The sequence below is a fragment of the Rhipicephalus microplus genome, chromosome 3 (genome assembly GCF_043290135.1).
Source record: "Rhipicephalus microplus isolate Deutch F79 chromosome 3, USDA_Rmic, whole genome shotgun sequence".
In the NCBI taxonomy this organism is placed as follows: Eukaryota; Metazoa; Arthropoda; class Arachnida; order Ixodida; family Ixodidae; genus Rhipicephalus; species Rhipicephalus microplus.
The window spans coordinates 216181073-216205249 of NC_134702.1; the positions used below are offsets into that span (position 1 = coordinate 216181073).

Below are 24177 nucleotides of genomic sequence, written 5' to 3' on the forward strand. Positions count from 1 at the left end.
CCTATGCCATCTTTGCTTATAACATGGCCAAGGAACTGTAGTTCTTCATAGGCAAAATGGCAATTTTCTTGCTTCAGTGTCAGCCCTGATGACTTAATTGCGTCCAGTACCGTCCGGAGCATTTTCAGGTGGTCGCTAAAGTCGGAGGCGAAGACGACCACATCGTCCAGGTATACGAGACATATTTGCCACTTGAGACCTGCCAGTACTGTGTCCATTAGACGCTGAAAGGTTGCTGGAGCGGAAAAAAGTCCAAATGGCATCACTTTGAACTCATATAATCCATCCGGCGTGATGAAGGCGGTCTTTTCTCTGTCTCTTTCATCAACCTGAATAAGCCAATACCCTGTCTTCAGATCAATGGACGAGAAGTACCTTGCATCACTAAGACGATCTAGGGTATCGTCGATCCTTGGTAAAGGGTACACGTCCTTCTTGGTTACACTATTCAACCGTCGGTAATCGACGCAAAACCGAAGACTTCCGCCTTTCTTTTTGACAAGGACGACTGGTGCCGCCCATGGGCTTTTCGATGGCTGAATTACATCGTTGTGTAACATTTCCTCAACTTGCTCTCGGATGGCATGACGTTCAAGTGCCGACACACGATAAGGGCTTTGATGGAGAGGGCGGATGTCTTCTTGTGTTATGATTCGATGCTTTGCCAGAGAAGTGTGTCGGACCTGTGAAGAAGTGGCGAAACAGTCGTCATAACGTCGAAGGAGGTTCTGGAGCAGTTGCTGTTCGCATTGAGGCAAGGAAGGGTTAATGTCGAATGACAGCTGCGAGTTGTGGGTCTGTGGGGTGATGGTCGCTGGATTCGAAAGGGAGAGGGTGTCACTGACTTCCGCGATTTCATCGAGAAAGGCAATGGTCGTGCCTTTGGCCAGGTGACGGTGTTCTTGGCTGAAATTTGTTAGCAGTACTGGGCCCTGTCCATTCCGGAAGTCCGCAATGCCTCTTGCGATTGCGATATCACGGCCAAGCAAAAGCTGTATGTTACCTTCGACGACGCCATGAGCATTTTCGGCAGTACCAGTGGTTACGGAGATTAGGGTCGTTGATCGGGGTGGGACGCTCACGTCATTCTCGAGCACACGGAGGGCTGCGCGATTATGTGGTGCCGAGTATGAATTTATGGCTTCATCCGAGGAGAGTTTTATGGATCTGGACACCAGGTCAATAACTGCGTGATGTTGAGTCAAGAAGTACATGCCGAGAATGACGTCACGGGAGCACTGTGGTAGCACCAAGAAAGTGACAAGGTATGTGTGACCATCGAATGTCACCCTTGCAGTACATCGCCCCGATGAGGTGAGGAGGTGGCCTCCCGCTGTGCGGATCTGCGGGCCGTCCCAAGCCGTCTTAACCTTCTTCAGTTGTGCTGTCAATGGCCCGCTGATGACCGAGTAGTCAGCTCCTGTGTCAATCAAGGCAGTTACCGGGTGGCCGTCGATAGATACTTCAAAATTGGTGGCACGTGGGCTGGAGTTGCGCGTTGGTTTTGGGTTCGGGTCACGGCTTCGTCTTGTTGCTTCATTTTGCTTCGTCTCGCGGCTTGGATTGTTGTGCGTTGTCGTCGTCGTAGATGATGTGCTGTCGTCATATATGGTCGTCGGTGGAGGGTCTTCGGCTTTTTTTCTTGAAGCAACCTCACCTCCAAAGGTTGCTGGTTTTAGTTTCCCCTACGGGGGCTTGGGGACCTTCTTCGTTCGTTGTTGCTGCGGTTCGGTGACGTGAAGCGTGGGGATGGCAGTGATGGAGAACAGCTGGACAAGTACTCTGTATGGCGCAAGTAGTCTTCGATTGCCGGAGGTCGTTGTCCAGGGCATGGCCGTGGTGCCTGAGATGAGAAGCCATGCAGTCCCATCCGCCTGTAGGGGCAGTGTCGAAGAATGTGGCCGGCCTCAACGCAGTGAAAGCATAGGGGACGGTCGTCGGGAGTTCTCCAGGTGTCGCATTTTCTTTGGCTCGGGCGTCTCTCGTATGTAGGGTGGGCGGGTAAGGGCGGACGGCTACTTGGGGCTGCAGCGTACCGTCGAGGGCTGGGCTCGTTTCGTCGGGGTGGCCTAGTGTTCACTGCAGCGGCGTAAGTCATTGCTTCGGCTTGTGTTCGAGTCGTCGCTGATGAAGAGCCAAGCGCCTGCTGGACTTCATCACGCACTATGTCCAAGAGAGATGCTCCTTGGGGGGGCGGGGGGGTAGGAGGTAGCAATCGGCGTAGTTCTTCTTTAACCACTTTTCGAAGAGCTTCCCGCAGATCGTTGGTGGTTAGCCCACCTCGAATCGGTTCCGAGTAGAGCGAGCTGAGCTGAAACGGGCGGTTGTATTGTCGAGTCCAGGCGTCCAGGGTCCTTTCTATGGTGTGCGCTTCTTCAGTAAATTCGGCGACTGTTTTAGGAGGGTTCCTTATGAGACCGGCGAAAAGCGACTCCTTCACCCCTCGCATTAGGTATCCGACCTTTTTGTCTTCGGTCATGTCTTGGTCCGCTCGCCTAAAAAGACGTTTCATTTCTTCGACGTACAAGTTTAGGGTCTCATTGGGCTGTTGGGTCCTCGATTCTAGCAGCAGCTGGGCCCTTTCTTTTCGCATGATGCTGGTGAAGGTTCTGAGCAACTCATTCTTCAGAAATTCCCAGGTTGTCAGTGTGGTCTCACGGTTTTCATACCACGTTTTGGCGGAGCCATCCAGGGAAAAGTAAACGTATCGCAGCTTCATTTCTTCATCCCACCTGTTTATGGTAGCCACGCGCTCGAATTGGTCAAGCTATTTTTCTGGGCCTTCAGCGGCATAACCATGGAAAGTTGGGGGCACCCACGACTGCTGCAGCATGACAGGGGTAGGTGATTGTGGGGTGCTCATGGTGGCTGTGGAAGCGTCCTTTCGTGGTCGCGTGGGGTCCGGTAGCAGTCCCAGCTCAGGTGGCAGGTTTCGGAGGTGGCGACTGCTTCGAGTATATGTGTCTTCAGCGTCCTCGTTCTCTGCAGTGGCTGTTTTAAGGTCGTTTTTGTGCATACCCCGCACCTCCACCAGATGTCACGGAAGAGTGAGGGTAGCCCGAAGACAGGAGACCGGGAGGTTAGTAGAAATAGAAGGAGATCTGTTTATTTGGCGGACTTGCGCCCACTAAATGAAAACAGACGCGCCGGCTTAGCGGGTGGCGAACAACGCGTTCGACGGCCGTCGGGGAACAGAATGCCCCACTGGAACGCAAGGCGCGTTCACCATCCGAGATACAGTCGCCGTAGCGTCTAGCGCTACGGCGACTCCTCGCGGCAATATTGTGAGCACGTTATTTAGCTAATGCAACAACGGCTTCCTGAATCTTCAATTGTTTGTTCATTTTCGCGACCACAGGCAATTATTGAGCCACAAGGCACAATAAATTGCCTACTAATGACGGAACGTAAAAGGTCAGAAATTAGGTAAAATTTCTATTTCGTGCCACGTAGTACAAATGCATGACATCACCACTTCCAATTTCGACGTCATACCCTATTTCAATATTTTTGTTTGTTGTTAGTTATACCCTACATACGTAAAGGGCAATGTTTAAAATGAGGCGCCAAATACTGTATCCATGGGCTTCTAAGGAAGATACGTTACCAGTTTGCATATATCTTGGTGACACTGCGCACAGTGCACCGGAAAGATGCGTATGCTCTTAATTTTTGAGTGACAGCTCATGCTCACGTACCCCGTAACTGATATGCCGGCTCGTTCGTCGTATGTAGAGTCCCGGCAGCTCAGTGGCTGCTAACAGATAACCACCTACGCAAAATGCCTACTAGGCTGTATGTGCTTTCTTCTCCAATGCACTGTCTTTCTCACGTCGGCATCTATGTGTGCACAAAGCTTAAACAGCTTGTTTCACGCTGATATCACAACGCAAGTTCTTCTGATTTATTCAGATTTCAGCAAGGATTGCTGCTTGCTATGCTCAGCCCTGACCAGGCTGCTTCGTTTCAGAAGCTTCGTAATTGTTTGAGATCGTATTGTCAAGAACTTCGACCGGATCGGGATAGGTCTAGTTTATTCGAGAGCTTATGCGGCCACCGGCGATAACCTTGCAATCTTTGATAGCATATCTTTAAAACCTGAAGAGGTCTACCGCTTGTCAGATATATACAACTAACAATCTGTTGACTGTTCTCAATTTGCGGATTTGATAACTTGTACACTCGGTTTTCATTTTTCTGAGCAAATGTTCGCCCCAATAAAGAGCTACATATTTCCAACTTCTGCTGGAGTCATTTTCCCCGTCACGATGATGAGATAGTATGATGATCGCAACACTGTTTCTAGTAGCCACTTTTTTGAGGTGGTGCATCGCATTGTGGTTGTGCGGCAGTACGAAGGCCTTATAACGTTTTCCTGCTTTTCCTTGTACCTTTCGTTTTCTTTAACTTTCTTGAGAAGCGACAGCACAGTGTCCCCCAAAAAAGGTCTCTGTACGCCCAGAAAACTACAGTCGGTCCCCGTGTTAGCAGAAATCAGTTGGAAGCTGCGTGGTCGCAAGATTTTTGGAGTGACGAATAATAAATTTCCATGGAGTCTGTAGCTGACCAAGCTAATATATTTAACCACCTGATTGGGTTAAAAATAGCAATCTATCAGGCACTGCTCACAAAATGCACAATAGACAGCAGTTAGCTCTGATAATTGCGGCACTGGTTATAGCTCTTTGCTTTTCGAATAACATCCTTCAATTGCTATATGATTGGTCCTCACACAGCAAAAAGCGCAAATGTCGTCGACATTTTACTGTAATGTAAGCACTAGTGGAAATAGGAGCGCGGAAAGAGCAGCGCCGAACAGATCTACCTTCACCAATACACGCTTGACCTCTGCGAGGACTTTCCTGGGATTTTTTACAGAGCAAAGTAGGTAGGAGAATATTTCAACATCATAATGACTGCTTCACAAATCACTCATTGTTTCATCGTATCTTGGCACCCAGTGTTCGAGTTGAATCTGTAAAAGTAAACAAAAAAGAACCGCAAGATGCGCACAACATTTATGGATAGATGTAGGTTCACAGGAAAACGAAGGCTTATAACAAATCGCATGGTGCAGCGCGAAGCGCGAGACACATTGCTCGAAGTAGCACTTATGACCAGCACTGTCTCAAATAAATACTGGTTAGACGCTATACATTTGTGAATGTGTACCGGTAAGTACAAAGAAATTGATTATGACCAAAGATGAGAATATGAGCGGTCAATCAATTTACTTATTGGTGGGTAGTATGGAATCAATCAATTTCTTTATCTACTAGCACAATAAACACTTGGCTGATACTATTCGCTTCAGTTTTGTTGATATGGTTCGTGCCTAGCATGACCTTTTTACGTGTCACTGTTTCTATCTAGTTTCTCCGTAATATTTAAAGAAAACACTGGTGATGCTTGCAAAAGAACAGCAACATCATTCAATCTAGGTCCTTTCTGTCGGTAAAACGACGGTGTGATTGATATTGCAGAGGATCTTGGTAAGAGCAACACCGGTGAGACAGTCCTTTTTACCACTATGCTTTTACGAAATATCCCCGCACACCGATTATGTCATACTGGTTATTCCCTCTGCCTGTTCTGTATTTTCATTTTCTTCCTTGTCTTCCTCATGGTCCACAAGATATGAGTACCCATGCTCCATTCTCCATTGAGGAGCTGAAAGCTGCCATTGCACTCTTCGGCGTACTTGACTACGGCCAGATTGAATCAGCGTCACCTAGGCCAAGCTGCTAGAAGACAACTGGTAAACTTATTTATTCTGTCACGCGCAGATGGCGTTCCGATTTCTTGGGCCCGCCACTAAGGCATCTCTCATTATCATAAGGTGGTTTTGAGATGTCGCAACCCACATATCAATCAATCAATAATTCAATCAATCAATTCATCAATCAATCAATCGAAGATAGCATCACACATCCAAAATAGAAAAGCACCCGTGTGGTTCTACTGTTAAAAGCAGGATTGATTGATTGGTTGATATGTGGGGTTTAACGACCAGAGACGCCGTGTTGAGAGCTCCGGACATTTCATCCACCTGTGTTTTTTTTTAAGGTTTCTGAGTGCATCGATTCTGAGTGCATCGACCTAACTGCTAAAAACAGGGAAACTCGCTCTCGTGCTGACATCCTACTAGCCCAGCCCCGCTGCGGTGGTGTAGTAGCTAAGTTAGTCGGCTGCTGACCCGCAGGCCACAGAATAAAATCCCGGCTGCGGCTGCTGCATTTTTAATGGAGGCGAACACGCTGAGGCCCGTGTGCTCAGATTTGGGTACAGGTTAAAGAACCCCAGGTGGTCTAAATTTCCGGACTCCTCCACTACCGCGTCCCTCATAATCATACGGTGGTTTTGGGACGTCAAACCGCACATATCAATCAGTCATTCAATGATACTAGCCTACAGCTCTTGCCATCTGCGTTGGAAAATTCATGCAGCGCCTCGTTCTGAGGCACTTGGAACGGCTGCTTGAATGACACAACTACTTTACTGACTCCATTCTAGGATTTTGACGAGGTCGTTATTCTATTGGCAGTGTCATAGATCTTGTGTCACCAGTGGAGCAGCGAAAATTCTTGAAATGACTAGAAGTCACGCTCTTTCTTGAGATAGAAGGTGCTTATGAAAACGTCTTTCATCAAGCTATATTAGACACGCTACAGTTAATTCAACTTCGAGGGTGAATACCGTGATAAATGTGAAGCTACCTGGCAGAAAGATCGTTTTAGATGGGAAGCTTCTTATGGTCAAGCTCAATGAGGTGTGCCGTCTGACCACCCTTACGGCGCACGCGCCTGCAGCGTTCTTTATTGCTCGCTTCGTACGGGCAATCTTAACATCAATAACTACTACAAACAAGAAGCTCCGCGAAGTGTGATATGGGTGTGATTTGCGCCGAGAATCGCTCACAGAATTGTCGGTTGAAACCGCGAACATAAAAAAAAACACGTTTGGCAATGCCTCCCTCTGAAGAAATATCGCTCCGATGCTTAAAACAGTACATGGGGGCGGGGGAAGGAAATGCATGCAAAAATAACAATAAAGAAAGAAAGTTTAACAAAGAAACACAAGCAAAAACTTGGTAAATTCCAAGTACAGTGGGAACTATGATATGCGAAGCACGAATAAGGAAGGTTGCTATCTCAATTTAAATTCTGCACAACGGTAAAAGAGTGACAAAAGTTATACTATAAATGGCTTACGTAACATGATTATCATGTTTGCGCCTGTCATTTGTGTTTGTCGTCTATTCACGTCACGTCATACAAATTTGGTATACGTAGACCCAGCGAAACGGCCACGAGCATCCTATGACAGTAGGTAGTAGTCATGTTTTACATGACATGCCTAAGTTGAATATCTTGTTTGGACGTGCCATTTACCCTCGTCGTCTACCGACGTCACGTGATACGAAATTTGGTATATGGTAAGCTAGCGAAACGACCGCGAGCTCAGCATAAACGTGGCTTGTATTCATGAATAACTGATATGCCTGTCATTATTTCCACGTTAAGGTATGCCACCTATGTTCGCATTGCAGTCGTGTCATACCGTAGCTGTTTTGCGATAAGTCATGTGAACAAAACCACCACAATATTGATGATATGTGGGGATTAACGTCAAAAAACCACCATTTGATTATGAGAGACGCCGTAGTGGAGGTCGGCGGAAATTTCGACCACCTAGGGTTCTTTAACGTGCGCCCGAATCGGAGCAAACGGGCCTACAACATTTTCGCCTCCATCGGAAATGCAGCCGCCGCCACCGGGATTTGATGCAACTACCTGCGGGTGAGCAGCCGAGTACGTTAGCCACTAGACCACCGCGGCGAGACGAAACCACCACAAGAGCAACAAGACCATGAAACGTAAATAAATATATTCGCGACATACATGTCAAGATTTGCTTGTTATGACTAGTGACGAATGCTCGTCATGCCCTCACGTTACGCTATACCAATTTTGATATCAATACCAATATTGAACCGGCCAGGAGAGGTAAAAGTCGTAGGCAGCTCGATAGATAGATAGATAGATAGATAGATAAATAGATAGATAGATAGATAGATAGATAGATAGATAGATAGATAGATAGATACACTCAAGGTGACCGAAGTTCACTAACGGTTGCTTCACATTTAAAAGTTGCATAATGAAGGAAAGTACAAGCCTTAGGTTCCCTAGCACGCGTGAAAGGCTTGGGACGTCCAACGTGCTCCACAACGGGCCCTGCAAGGTACCCTTGAGAGTTCCTAATAGCGTCCGGGATAACGTCGTAGTCTAGAGTGCCTAAACGTCGAAGCAAGTTGTATGCCCCGTAGTATCTTCGAAGTAGTTTATAGATGCAAAGCATCTTAGAGCGCAGTTCCATTCTGTGTTCGGCATACCAAACCTACTCCGCATCCTTCCTCTTATCTCCTACACTCCCCCTCTCTCGCATCCCAAAGCCGACACAGGTTGTTGCAGAAATGTAAAAGTTTTATTACCAACAGACCATCACAGACCCTGCATGGTTATTCAAGCTGCACAAAGAGAAATTGGTGCTTTATATGAGTGTTCGCACCTTTCGTAGACCTACGTGCTCGTTGCCGTGACTGTGAGGCTTCAATCGCGTAGGGTTTTTTCGCAGACGACATTGCATTTTGCTTTTCCCTACGATTCTAACATTGACGTATTTGGGGTCATGAGCTCACCGCCAGCACGTCACAATTATTCCTTGGGCGAACTGATGATTCTTTTGATGTGGAGCAGGGGTGAACAAAAAAAACTTACCCCTATTTATGTGGGACATGCCCTTTATAATGATCATAGTTCTATATGCGAAGCATTTCTTAGCGAAATTCGGCGACTTTGAACATATCTATCTATCTATCTATCTATCTATCTATCTATATCTTTCTATCTACCTATCTATCTATCTATATACCAATACCAAAATTGGTATGACATAACGTGACTGTATGACGAACATAAATGACAAGTAACAACATGAAAATCATGATGTTTATAATATGAATGTCATGATTTACAATATGGTCTTTGTGTTTTGCAGTAGTTTTGTTCAGATGACATTTGGAAAACTGGTATGGTATGATACGAGTCCATTGTGAACATAATTGGCAGACTCTAACGTGGAAATAATGACATTCATGTCACGTAAATCATGACTACATGCCATGCTCATGGTGACCTCATGGTCGTTTCACTAGCTTCCCATATACTGAATTTGGTATCACGTGACGTGAGTAGACTAGGAAGATAAATGATACGTCCAAACTTGATATTCAACATACGCGTGTCATGTGCAAGATGATTACATGCTACTCTTTTAGTGGTCTCCCAGTCGTTTGGCTGGATCTACATATACGAAACTTGGTATTATGTGACGTGAACAGACCACAAAAGTAGGTGACACTTCCAAACATGATAATCATAACATGGAAGTGACGTGCAGCATAGTTTACGTCCTATCATAACGTTATGCTCATTTCAAAGTGACATATCAACCTTCCTCATTCGTTCTTCACATATCATAAATTCCCACAGTAAGATAGATCAGCCATTTTTTTTGCGATTGACTAACAAGGAACGACTTCCTAAACAACCTCTCATTTAAAGGTGGCTTGCGCTGATTCTGCGTGCAATGAGCACAAAATTTTCACAATCGATCCATGTTTTTGCTCTTGCTATGGAGCTTGTATAGTCTAACACTTTCCGCTCTTCCTGTCTGCCTAAATAACTATCCTCGCATCACAGAGGAATTATGTGCATAACTTCTGGTCTTAACCATTTTAGCATGCTCTTGTTTCCCATATTTAAAGACGATAGTTATTCTTGGGGTACTACGATGCAAATATTTAGGTTCGTTTGTCTGTTTTTCTGTTGGTCTGTAAAATTGTCTGTTTGTCCGCCGTAACGATACCTCAAACGGCACCAAACAATACCCAAAACGGCCGACCCCATCCACAGCGCCCACCACTATTTCTCAAGTTTCAGCGTTCATACTTGTGTGATTGACAAAAATACAACTATTGCGCATACCTGAGGCACCATAACAACACGTCGATATTCTGTATGTGTGGCTTTATACTACAGAACGCACAGATAAGTAATTCTAAGGACCATAGCGTTCATCACGCTGCACGAATGCGCAACGCGATGCTGAAAAAATGGCAGATCCCACGTACAGTGGGAATGGATGATACGTGAAGCACGAATGAGAAAGGTTGATATGTCCCTTTAAAAACAGCACAACTTTGCGAGGTGGAAGTAATCGATGCTCTACATCACTTCCGTGTCATCTTTATTATGTTTGAATGTGTCGTTTACCTTCGTCATTTATTCACGTCATGTGATACCATATTTAGTATATGTGGAGCTAGCGGAATGGCCGCGAGCACGCTATGAGCGTGGTCCATTGCCATGTTCTCACATGTCACGCCTGTCAGGATTGTCATGTTTGCTTCGGTCATTTATTTCGTCATCCATTGACGTCACGTAACACCAAATTTCGTATACGTGAAGCTAGTAAAGCGGCCGCGAGTGCAGCATGAAGGCCCAGTATACTACGACGTAGCGTTGACGCGCGCGCACGCTGGGCACCCTACTGAAACGTTCCGCATATACGGATCCGTACATACGCAATTATTGGACTACGGAAAGCCGCATCATGCGGAAAGATGCGAACATTCGCAGCTTACGGAAAGCGCCATATCATGCGAAAAGATGCGGACATCCGCAGCTTACGGAAAGCGCCATATCGTGCAGAAAGTTGCGGACATCCGCAGCTTACGGAAAGTGCCATATCAAGCTAAATTACCCGATAAGCAGCTTACGGAAATCAGCATAATGCAGAAACTATGCAGCTATCTGCTGCATCTTGCAAAGATCAAATGGACATCCTAGATCTCGAGTAAAAGCAATTGGCCATTCACGTTGTTTGCAAAAGCAAGTACTGTGTAGAAATATATATGAATATTTCATTCTTAATATGTTGCATGAATGTGAAATATGTTTGCTATCTGAAACAGCCTTGATGAGTAAACAAAGGCTTGAAAGAAACAAATTTTTTAAGAAGCTACTTAATGAGGGATTGAATCATCGGCATCTTTCTAATTGTCGTGATGCGGAAGCAAAATTACCTTTCAAATAAAATACATTACAAAACTACTAAATTAACATGCTAGCGATCATAAATGGTGGTTACATTGCAACACATTAATGCAGTGTTCTATGCAAGACCTAAAGAACTTATAAAGTTATTATTATCAATAGAGAAGCATTATTATACACACCAGCCCTGCTACAATCAATATACTTTTTTATTTGTCTGTATTCTCTAGCTGTGAATGGTGACATTGCAGTGTTGATGGTACACAAATGAGGTGACTACACCGAAATTTCACGAGCTCCACATAAGCCACAGGATGGTGGCACAAAACACAATGTAACAGCAATTTTAGAACAAAATGTTAAAACATAAATAATAATCATAGCACTGTGAAAATGTGGCGCTGTGTTTGTATCATGAACGCCTTGTGGAGATCGGCGAAATGCTGCTTGAGGCTCCGGCACCACCGTAAATTTGGAAGGTCACTGCCATAGAACTTATGTGTCCTTCATAGGCACCTGGAAATGAAAATAATTGGCACAAATAATGTCAGAGACACATTAGCACATTAGTTCACATGCACAAGAAATATAACACACAGAATGAAACTGAAAATGTAAGGCTCACAATCCTTCATGTTATGCATATGTGAATAATAGAAGGAATGAGTGTATAAATTAGTTCTGCCACATCAAAGAAAACAGCATGCTTATCACTGTGAAAATAACTCGGTTGTCACGATTTTCAATGGTAGAGATAATCGATTAATATGTCCTTATGAAATTATGATTTAAATGCTTCCTGCACAGTAAAACTTTAGAAACTGCAAGTGAAAGCTCTCAATGTACATTTAATAGTGTGTGCATGTATATCTGCTGCCTTTATACTATACAGTTTGTGCACAAAATTGGCATCTTGAACAACTTTGAGAGTTAAACCAATGCAACTTATGAAGGTTAAAATCACCATGAAAGCAAGCAGGACAAGGCAGGTGCCATTAAAAATCTGTGCAAGCCAGATAACTATAACCGAACTGCACATATATAGGGGAGCAAGAGTACCAGAAATTCGGCTGCTGACCCGCAGGTCGTGGTATCAAATCCCGGCTCCATTTCTGATGGAGGCAGAAATGCTGTAGGCATGTGTGCTGATTTGGGTGTACGTTAAAGAACCCCAAGTGGTCGAAGTTTCCAGTGCCCTCCACTACGGCGTCTCTCATAATCATATCGTGGTTTTCGGACGTGAAACCCCACATATAAATCAAGAATAACAGAAATAAACTGCCAACCGAAAAGTTGGGTGCATGTGCTATCTGTAAGTGCTTACACCCTACTACATACAGCATGCTCATTACATTTTAAATACCAATATTGAAAATAACTGCTCTATCACGAATATAAAAGGTAAAGTAGGACTGAACGACTCTACAAAAAGTGACCCTATTATGACATTACGTTTTCTTATAACCAAATTGACTAAGACTCTGAAATATCATTATGCAAGAAAACATTTTCAAAAGAACAATCAAGTTTGAAGTCATATATTTTTAATATGGCTACTATGACTATAACCAAAACATCGACCTCAACATAGCTAATGTTAGTTTTTAAGGCCTCTGTTCACTAGACAATGAACTATACCACAAAAAGCACAGCGTTCAGGCAAAGCACCACACAAAAAAAGAAAGCAGTCCTTTTTGTTATTACCTACAATGCCTTTAAAATGGTATTTTCACCTCTACTTCCCGCTTTTTATCAAAGTAACTGGTGTGAAACAAGTTAGCTGAAAATGCACTGTGCCTCCAAAACAGCCTGTTGGTTGAATCTGAATTTTTAAAAAATGTTGAAGCTTGCACTAAATTAGGCTCCACAAGCCTTGGAACAACGAGACTGCATGACTCTTAGGACTACTTTGGTTACTTGTGTTTTGTTTCTGGGCCTAAGCATAAAGACAAGGGCTTAACTGAATTGCTGCTAACAAATAAATGCTTTCGAAATTGCCCGAGCGTCGAAGGATGCTCAGACATTTGTTGTTTTTCGCACTGGGCTATTCTACACCAAACATACAAACCATACTGCCTGGCGACCATCACAGATGTATAGTTTTAAAAATGATGGTAATTTACTCTTCTGAAAATAGCTATTTGCAGAAATGTTTTGAAGAGAAAAAAGTAGTGGTCACGTGGGTACCTTCAGAATTTCGCAGAATGTCGTGCGGGTGTTATTTGTGAGAAAAATTTCAAAGTACCGCTTTTTCTTGCCATATCAAATTTGATCTACATATTAAGTAAAGGTGCTTTTTAAACTATTTGAAGCCGAGTAACATTAGTGCAATTTTTCCGCTACATAGGCTTTGAAGAATTCAGCCAAACTGTTTATCGTTTGCATTTCTTGTATGGCAATACTGCATTTTGTATGAATATTTGAGCCACAAATACTCACTGCACAGAAGTTATACTTCACGAAAAAAAACAATGTTAGGTCCAGATTACAAATATCACTATATAATCGTTTTTGTCCACATTGAGATGCAACTTGAGCTGTGTGTTTGTCTAATTGAAAATTACTTTTATGTGTAAGTTGAAAGCAAATAAACAGTTCTTGTTATATGCCAAGTGTTATCATTACAATTTTTGTTTAAATGAGGAAAATGATTTTTGAAGTCTCCTATTGAGGGCCATGAGAACTTCGGAATGGAAGCTGTCGTATATCAAATGCACAAAACAGCCATCATAAGAAAACTTCAAAAATTCATTTCTACTTTAAGACAAAGTGTAATCATATAACTTGCCATATAAAGAGAACTGCTTCCTTGCTTTTTATGTGGCAAAAAAATTGCACTAATATTACTGAGCTTCATGCACTACACAAAATCACCTTTACTTAATACCTAGACCGAATTTGGTGTAGAAGAGGCAGTATTTTTGAAACACTTTTTACTTTTTACAAACAACACCCAGACGTTATCCTGAGAGGTCCAGAAGGCACCAACGTGGCCTAATATTTTGTTCTCTGCGATATATTTTAGCATTTTGCTGTTTTCAATACAGTAACCGAGCACAACATTTTTTTTCAAAACACATTTAGTACGGTTGGCAAAATGGCTGGGATGTTTGATGTGTAATTGCTTCACTGCCAGCATTTATTCTTCCGAAGCTTAAGCTATCACCTCTCTGTTACTGCCTCCCTCACATACAATGCCTGCATAGGAAAGAAAAAGAAAGGCAGGTCCGACAAAGTTCGCAAGGCAAGATATTTTCATGTTGGATAAATTCATTACCATAAACAGCAGCAAAATAACATTCATTTTGAGTAGTCCAAGACACAAGCTATATACCAGCATACTAAGAGCCAAGCACAAACTTTTCATTTGAACAGGTGTGGTGATAGACAGGAAGCACTTATTGCAAGACTGATCAGTCGGTAATTAACTGAATGAAGTACAATGCACTGTTCAATCCAACACTACATAGGCATCTTTGCTATAGCAAAGCCATGTGTTATTGATTCATGCACTAGATGGGACAATGCAAATGTAACAAAAAAGGTGAAAACGAAAACAAGGGAAAAAAAAGAAAAGGGGGGATGCAAAGTAGGAGCAGTGTAGCACTACTTTTACTTTGCATCCCCCTTTTCTTTCTTCTTTTTTCTTCTTTTCTATCATTTATCTTTTTTTGCTTCCCTTACCCCCAACCTCCGACAGGAGAACACTTTGTATCAGCGCAACCTAACTTGAAAAGAAGCAAGGGCTGCACTCTTCTGCGTTATAGGTTTTTTTTTCAGACAAACATTTCCAACAGGCACACACGCCTACACCAAAAGATGATGTCATTACTGACCCCATTTAAACTAACACGCCAAGGATGACAAGGTGACTTCTAAAAAATAGGTCCTCTTATCGCAACATCGGCCAGCCTGTCTGAGGCACTTCCACTGTTCACCCTGATTACCCCACTAGATGTTTCCATCTGTCGACTCACATCTTCATTTTGGATAACACTAAGACGAGCTTACATTGATGAATACCCACGAAAGTTTAGTGATGTATCATGTATGAGATTAAGCAACTCTGTTAAAAAATTATTGATAGCTTGCTTCCAGGCTTTTTATACTGTAGCCTAAAACTTCGTAATGTCTTCTATGCACATGAACCAGATTGACAACGTAATGCACAACATGCTTAAGAATACTGCGAGGAACATGATAACGACAAAACGACCGGCCACCCAAATTTTTCGCTGTACATGTTTATAAAATGTTCATGTACACCCAAACGAGGTGCTTATGATACAAGCCGAAAAAACCTACAAGTAGGGCCTTGGAGCCTTCTGGAAGTAGACGTGTTGCATTTTTTCTGTGGAGGACTTTACACCCATAAGTGAGGAACAAAACTCCTATATAATGGAGAATGTTGGCAGCTATCAGTTATAGAAAAACCTAATGCAGCTAATCTTCCCCGACACATCTGTACATTTAAAGAGGTGACGTAGATTCTGTGATTCTGGCAGTAACTCCAACAAGACCAGTGCGAAAATTGGCACTACTTGGCTAGACAAATGTCCAAACATGCCTGCCCGACTCCCTCTAGCCATCCCGGTTGAATCTGACACATGATTTCTTAACTGCTGGCTGGACAAAACCAAAACCACTGAAGCACTCACAATACACAGCGTGAAGTTCCTCTGGAGTGGTCAACTTCGTCTTCTGCGATGAAAGAGCAGCACAGTGTATTGATAGGGCACTCCTTGCAATGGTTTTCAATGCCACACAGTGACCATGATGTTTCTGTCGAAGAGAGCTTCGGGAGCTTGGAGGGTGCTTGCTCTTTTCTGGGGGCTGCTGCCGCTCCTCGTTTTCTGCTCAAGGTCAACCTGCACAAAGTTGTAGACGAGGCTTTAAGAGTTGTATATAATGATATGCAAATTTTCGTTTAACACACATTTCCTCGTGGCACACTGAGGAATTTCTTATAAAACTTAAGGCCTCGCATATGCAAACATTTACAATCGATCCGAAGATGCACTCGACTCTAAAGGAGCAAGTTTGTTATGTAGTGTATATAAAGAAAGGTCATTCAGCCCAACCACAACTACAGTTTCACACGAAAACGACATTTTACACGATCCTGTTTATTTACATGGTCCATTTTATTTTATTTACACGGTCCATGTTACACGGTCCTGTTTTACACGATCTGGTCTGTATGAACTCTTGAACCGGGCACCATATAGATTGAAAGACACACACAGAGTTTGAGACAAACCTAGTTTCCCGTGGAGCATCCTCTTGCACTCTAACAACACATCTCAATTTAGTTAGTTGGTCATAACGAGGTGAAAACAGCTCGCACTTGAAAAGCAGGGGCAGAAGGAATGACGCCTGCACCCTGTGCTCCCTGTACATTCTCGTTGAGGGTGCAGTTTTCACCTTATCCTTATGCAATTTCGCATTTATAATATTGTTCGCTGCATAATCTTTGTGGCATTAAAGTGTGTGATACCGTCATGTGTATCCCATGTAATTTATAAAAATAGAATACAAGATAGCTTGATTCAAAAATAACAAAGTGCATCCAGTGCCATGTCCTGTAGCCATTCTTTAGGCAAGTAGCAGAATGATTTATTCTTCAAAACATATCTTACTTGTAACCACTACAAGAGCTTACTCGTGCACTGGCACATTGTGTTTGCCTCTTCAGATTATAAGGTACCTTTTTTACACCAGAAAGTCTGCAAGAAGAATAGAAGTGTTGTAATTGTGAAGAAAGAAAAGTAGAAGGAAAAAAAGATAACCTGCCCTGTACAGGGACCGAGCCTGCGAACTTCGAATAACATGTCCGATGCTCTATCAACTGAGCTACCATGGCGGCTATCCCTCTTCCATTTTGTACGGTATATATGTGCATTTATACATGAAAGAGTCAGTCAGCGCTGCTTGTTACCATTATGGCGAGTGTGGGACACCTTTTTTTGCCTACTGGCAATTACATTACGATTGCAATTACGTTACGATTACTTCCAATATCCCTATACTTCTTTGGCAGCATTATGCATCTGTCAGTTCTCTGAAAATCTGCTAGTCACAGGAGGGGGCAATGGTTCACCCTCCCACCTAAATGCATGTACTTGAACACATGCACAACTGATCAAAAAAAAAAACAAGTCACACACCACTAAGATTAGTGAAATTCACTGTTTCAGATTCATGAGTAAAGGAAAGAACTATAAATTTAAGGGCTTGTTGTCTTTGTTGAACACATTATAATGAGAACTAGTAGAAAATGTTGCCAAACAAACTATAGGGGATGTTATCAAAAGTAACTTTAACAAAATTATGAAAAGAAAAGTGAACAAAAACGTAACTTGGCAACGTTTCTTGACAATTGAATTGACATTACTTTTTATAACATCCCTATATTTTACTGGGTAATGTTGTCGGGTAATTCACATTATTAGAGTGGTGAGTAGGCTGACAAAGAAAGCATATGGCATTGATACTTCTTTTGAACACCTAATAGTTTGAGGACCTTAAAAGAGCGGCAGCTCTTTTAAGGTCCTCAAACTTGAGTAGACCAGAATATTTAGTTGGAGCGGAAAAAAAACGTACACACAATTTTACCAGGCTTTTTAACATATTTTGAGACATAAAAGTGTATGTTGCCAGTAATGTTAAGTACCATTACTTTTGTCACACTATGCAATGTAGCAGGTGTAGTTAGAGTGGTGATAGTGAAGGATTAATCAAGCACGCCACCAACTGTGTTCACATCAATGGTCGCGTATTTTAAAAATAAACCTGCTGTATAATAAAAAAAAAGTTTAGAGCATTTATGTTTTTATCCAAATCAAGTTAAACCGACTGGGTAAGTAAAGCATTTGCATAAAATCAAAAGGCATGAAGTGATTCATGTATTATAACTATGTGAACAATTTCAGCAACGCAGGGCAAAGTGACAACAGTTCTATGAAAAACCCCTCTCATTATAACATGCATGAAAAGCACCACACCAGAGTATTTTATAGTGCATGTAATATAGAGACTACTAGACTGTCTATTGACCTTTTAGAAGAAGGGTATCTCCTTCACGTTCAAGGGGCAACCACTTAGCCTTTTCCTGAGCTTTTCTGTGAATATTTCCTGAATTTCAAATATCATTAGGATTGATTTAGAGTGAACAGATTTTGCTTACGCATTGAAACCTAGTTCTGTATGTAACTGCAATTATGGGTGCCAAACCACCTCCAATTAATTTTTAACATTTAACTCATTTTTTATTTGCAGCAGCACAACTAGCTGTGGGTGCCCGAAAAGTAGCTAGAAACAATACCTTTACCTCTTTGAGCCTTTCGGAAGTGTTCAGCTTCTCAGTGCTCACCTTACAACATTTTTTAAATACGTGTTTGTGTGCCCACTACTCTTGCTCCTTGTACAGTGAGGAGGAGCACATGGCAAGAAGAGACAAGAAAGAAGCATTGCAAAAAAAAGCGAAATAAGCGAGGACCTCTTTTGTATCATACAATGTGTGTAACATTACTATTGCGACAACATATAGACAAATTATCACGGCTATGCATCCATTGTAGAGTCATACACAGCTGCAACACCACGACTAAATTTCAACCTTGTGTTGGTTTAGTATCCCTTTATAGTGGCAAGCTAATGATATCTGCATTTCTTTGGCACACATTGAGATGCAGCGAAATGTGATATGGTAATCTAATTTAGAATGCACGTCATGTGGCTTCATTGTATATGTGGCCACAAGTAACTCTGGTTGCAAAGCAATATGGCAGAGCCTAGACGTCACCGACCACTCCAATCTGAACTTGCCTTTGCTACTTGCCCATTATCATCCCAGCAAAAAATGAATAATTGAATCTGCTACAGGTATGTGCTAGCTTATGCTAAGGACCAAGTATGAAGGGTGTTTTGTCATTATTGAGATCGGTTATTTGTTCAAGAACACTTGCTGTCAAACACAAATACATTGCTGTCGAAGCATCAAGACTCAAATATAAAGCAAAAAGAAGTGAATCTTTAAAAATTTCAGGCCACAAGGTGCAAGAGAAATATTTGATATACTTGGGATGTAAGGCACGCACAACAGGTGCTGCCATATTATACTTTTCCTTGTGTTGAAACCTGCTTGCTTTACTCACTCAACACATCTGTAAAGATGCCGTGAAAACACCAAGGAGCTGATGCAGCAAGGTTGAACACATGTCCAGGGATTCCACCATTCCTAAGCAGCCCTACAGCCTCCACAGTCCTGCAACCATTTGTAAGATAAATATAGTTCTACCCAAAGTTCTTGGTTTACAGACACACATGCAAGACGCATAACCACTCTATAGAAAGTTTGCATGATAATGCGCTGGGTAGCAAAACGCATGCCAATATCAAGTATCCCGGCCTGTCGCTTCTTTCTTTCCGTTCTTAATTAATCAATCCATGGTTAATAAATGTTCCCCCAATGTGAAGTGTACTGGCAGTACGGTGAAGAATTGCAATGTATTTCAAACACAGTCCAATTCATGGCAAGTAAGCATTCAATAGCGTTTTGTCAGCTGTTCAAGAAAAGAGCATGAAGTTTAGCTAAAACCCATGTTTTTTATAAACACCATTCAATTTGATATAAAAGTTGTGAGCATTATGTGAAGGAACACGGATTAATGTTTAATCAATGATTTCTTATAATGTACTGATATGAGTGCAACTAACTGAATATGAAACGATAATTTTTGCTTGAGAATTTAGAGTTATGAACACTATCGCACTTGCCAGCTGCATCTTGTCCAAAACAGCAGCAAGATAGGCTAGTTTTTGTAGGTGAGCAGTAGTGAGCAGTGCAAAGTAACAACAAGAAACACCAGTAACAACAGTATGGAGCAAGCACAGACTGCCAACTGTATAATTTATTGCACAAAAGTTCGCCTGAATATCAGTCAGACAACTCGTGCAAATGAAGGTCCAGGTGGGAATGAACAAGTTACGAAATCAACAATGCCTGCTTTCACTAACAGGACCCTCATTCACATAAAGTATGCAGCGATAGGTCCCTACCGAGGTACGTCACAGCATGATGTCACTGGCACATGTAAAAGGTGTGGCTGGAAAAACACTCCCGCTGGTGGCTCAGCCCGGTACAGTCGTGCGGTGTTTGGGGCAAGTTTTAATTTTTCAAAGCTTACACTTCTCGTCACAATGTCGACATTAGCTGTGGTATGTGTCAGCAAACATGTAGCTGTGTGGTAAAATATTTGCCACGCTGTCTGTTTATCTTGAAGAAGTGAACACACGTGGTGGCCTGTGCGAGGAACAGTGGCATAGTCTTCAAAAATGTGCATTGTTGATTGCGGCATGTAGTGTGTATTGAAAGGTATTGAGAATATTGGTTCAACTGAGAATATTGTGTGTGGTGTGTGCAGTGTCAATAACAATGTGTCTTGTTTGCGAAGACGTTAGCACTCATGGCAGGGACCAGTCGATGAAAAAACTTGATTCGACATTTTAGTCAAGGTGAATATGCACTTGACGCGACCATCTGCGAGTGGGTACATCTCAGTGTTTGCGCTGTGTGCAGAAAAAAATTGCATGGTCACCGGGCTGGAAGATACCATTTGCTGAAGCTGCATGTATGAATCGCCCCGACGAGTACGCAAGCCCAATAAAGGTATAACTCGTTTTATCGAAGGCCTCATATGTCTTCATATAATAAGCAGAGATTCTTGTTTCATATATACTCAGTACCTTTACCGCTCGATATTCATGAAGTGACAATGCAAACAACAAGTTTGTGTGTTAGGTCCTAAGGGAGCAATGTAAATATGCAAATAAGTTGTAGGTGTCAGATGCAGCGATGTAATTGCGCAAAAGATTACGTATATATTAGGCTACAGGTTTAGAATCGCATACATCTCAGTGGTCTATCAGGAACGTCACAAACAACTTCCTTGCCAACCAGCCCTTGCACAGAGAGAGGGAATGGCTGGCACGGCGCTCGAAGTGACGTCACACTATTTGCAAACATAGAGAGGTTTCTTACTTAGGCAACATTTTGCACAATATATTTTTTAGATGCAAGACTATACTCGTCCACATTGATCATACTGATGCATTTTGTTGTTACTTTGTGCTGTGAATTACTAGGCATTTAGTCACCATGATCTTTAAAAGCTAATTTCAGTGTTCTCTCTCATATTGCTGACAACTGTGTTGTTGCATAAATTGGGCAAAAAAGCAACACAGAAAGGCTGTCACAATAAATACACCAACATGGGTATTCTCCTGCAAACAAAAGTCGGCACTGGTCCTGTCATTACCCGTCTTCCTTCTCTCTTTGCCTTGTTTGTGCTGAAACAGCCAAACACCTGATGAGTTAGATGAGAAATATTAACGCATCAAAACTATAAGTGCTTGCATCAGCAACTACACAACAGCGTGATAACCGCACCCCTGCCACACAGCAGCGAAACATATTTTGAACATGCTGGCAGTGTATTATTTTATAAAAAGCAACTCTGGCAGATTACAAAATCTCACATTGTGCATGCAAGTTTTCTTCAAAGTCAGGCGTACAATGTAGGTGCTGGCCGGTACATTATTAGTTACAAGCAAAAGCGTCTTGCAGGTACATATGCAGATTGCACGAACACCTCTCTCTCTACACTAGGCACACACATTATATCTTTTAACAAGCACACGCCACTGTTTAGGGGCATAATAACGCTCTACCGTGAACGTATGCTAATCAACCCACTTAGGCGGTTGGCTAGGTGAATCGAGCCAAGTTACGAATTGTATCGCCCGCGAACGTAAACAAAATGCTGCTTTCCATCAAATGGCACTGCAGGCTTCGTTTAATCAACAATGTAGCAAGCGCCGTGTGCGTCTTCCTCACTACACTGCACATATGAAAAAATCGATCACCATACACATGCATGTTGCCGCAGTTGTCTTGAATTAGCTCCAGTAAGGCCGCGCCGATGCGCCATGGCTCTGCTAGCGTTAGCGTTGTCAAAGCGAATTGGCAACCGCACTCGCAAAGGCGCGTAAGGCTGCGGTTTCACGACGCCTCGTTCGAGTGCAGCAACACACACTTGCACTGAGTGGCATACTTGGTCTACATAAAAAAGTGTCCCCCTTACCTTTAGTTTCTTTCACACTGTCCTGAGGGAAGCAACCACAGGCGTCAGCCGTCACCTCGGAGTCCTTCGAGCGCCCGCCCAACCCGCCAATTCCTTGGACGACTCGCACTTGATCCGCACTCGAACAACCGCGGGAATAGGGCGCAATCTTAGCACATCACACGAACGAGGAACGGCGCTTCCTTGCGTAAATTTAACATTTCGTGCTCTCGTGTGTAGCAGCGCGAACACAGGAGAGAGCATGCCCACGGAGACAAAGACAAACAACATGTGGCTTTAGCTGTGAATGGATTTGGCTTGGATATCTGTGTGAGGAAAAAAAACATCTGTCGCTGCTATAAACTGAAAAAAATGTATGTTATCTGGCAAAATAACTTTAACAGTGATAAACGGTTATCCAAAAAACAAGTTAAAACTTATGAATATTTTCGCAGGTTTTTGTTTTGTTTTTCTTCTAGCAGACGACAGCCTCCTACTGCTTCTACGACAGACGTAGTGTGGTTTCACGTTCGGTGCGTGTCGCCGACGCAAAGCTCTACAGTATTGATATCAGAGTTATCAATTCTCAATGAATAATACGATGGCTACAAAGCACTAACATTTTGACATAGTGCAGTACGCAATCTTTCAAGGTATGACATTTCTTTGCTCTGAAGCAAATCAAAGCAAGCGGGCCGGCACAATCAGCTGATGTCGCCACTACGCGAGGCATGGTCGTGCGCAATAACGTCGCGCCCCGCGCTCGATTTGTCATCAAGCGATAGAGCTACTAAGTGGAATACAGCTAGATGCAGGGATTAATGGCGTATCACTCTAATTCCCTGTGGTAGACGACTCAATCGCAAGAGAGCCCCGGGAAACAACCTTCAACTGCTCAAGCTTGTGTGTGGGTGTAAAAATACTTGTTTTCATCCGCGGCGGGGCAGCAATCTATAGTTGAAAGACATGCGAAAATCATGTGACGTATATACAATCACAAAACATATGCACACAACAATAGATACGATCGCATATCGTACATAAATATGCCAACACATAGCGTGCGAAAAGCAAATTTATATACATAACTTAAACACATGCGCACTGTTCTGCGCGAATAGCTTAGCAAGTTAGCGCACTTGGTTCACGTGCATGAGCACAACTAAGTGGCGCAGGTTTGAGTCCCGCCAAATCTAAATTTTTTTGTTTTTTTTTTCAACGTTTTTATTGTACTGCTATTTTTTCTATTGCCTTAGGTTATAAAACAAAATAAAAGCAATATTGCGTTCAAGTACGTATGTGGGACTGTGTTTTTTGCGCAACAGTTATTAGTATTTTTATTTTCATTATTATTTTTTTATTTATTTCATGATATAACAATATGAAGGACTAAGGCGAACATTGGGTCTGCTTGATTGTGAAGGGACTCGAGAACTGAGGAAACTCAAACCAAAAAGTTTATTTGAGAAAAAACTGAGCATTTCACAGCCGAACCAGTTTCTTCAAGGGTAGGCCCTAGGTATGCGCGAGACTTGCTATATGACTCATCTCAAGCTGTGGCAGTTGAGGGAAGGCAATATCACCGAGGAGCAGTTCCAAAATATATTTTGGTGTATGTTTTTTGATTCCTCCAAAATAAGGGCTGCACAATTGTGATCGAGCCAAACCAAGAATTGCGGGCACGAAGTCATGAGACAGAAAATGAATAATAATGATTGTTTGAAAAATTGCCCTTAATAAAAGGAAGAGTTATGGAGTGCTACGTAGCTTAACCCACAGTAGGAATTTTATATATACGTATAGATAGTTTAAAATGGACAATGTTGCACACACAGATATTGGTTAAATTTCTTTGCAGCACAGTTGAAGCATCTATGTAGAACTGAAGCCTCAAGAGAAGCTCATGCGTCCTCACTTTATTGCGCTTTACATAT

General features: G+C 42.6%; 1 long non-coding RNA gene across 1 annotated transcript; it reads right to left on the reverse strand.

Annotated features, from left to right (window-relative positions):
- Window positions 1-11316: 11316 nt before the first annotated feature.
- On the reverse strand, window positions 11317-22590 carry LOC142804129 (uncharacterized). The gene is made up of 4 exons (XR_012894469.1): window positions 22265-22590; window positions 19277-19386; window positions 15779-15988; window positions 11317-11636 (listed from the first exon to the last, which is right to left on the reverse strand). It is a non-coding gene; the product is annotated as an uncharacterized LOC142804129 (long non-coding RNA).
- Window positions 22591-24177: the final 1587 nt, after the last annotated feature.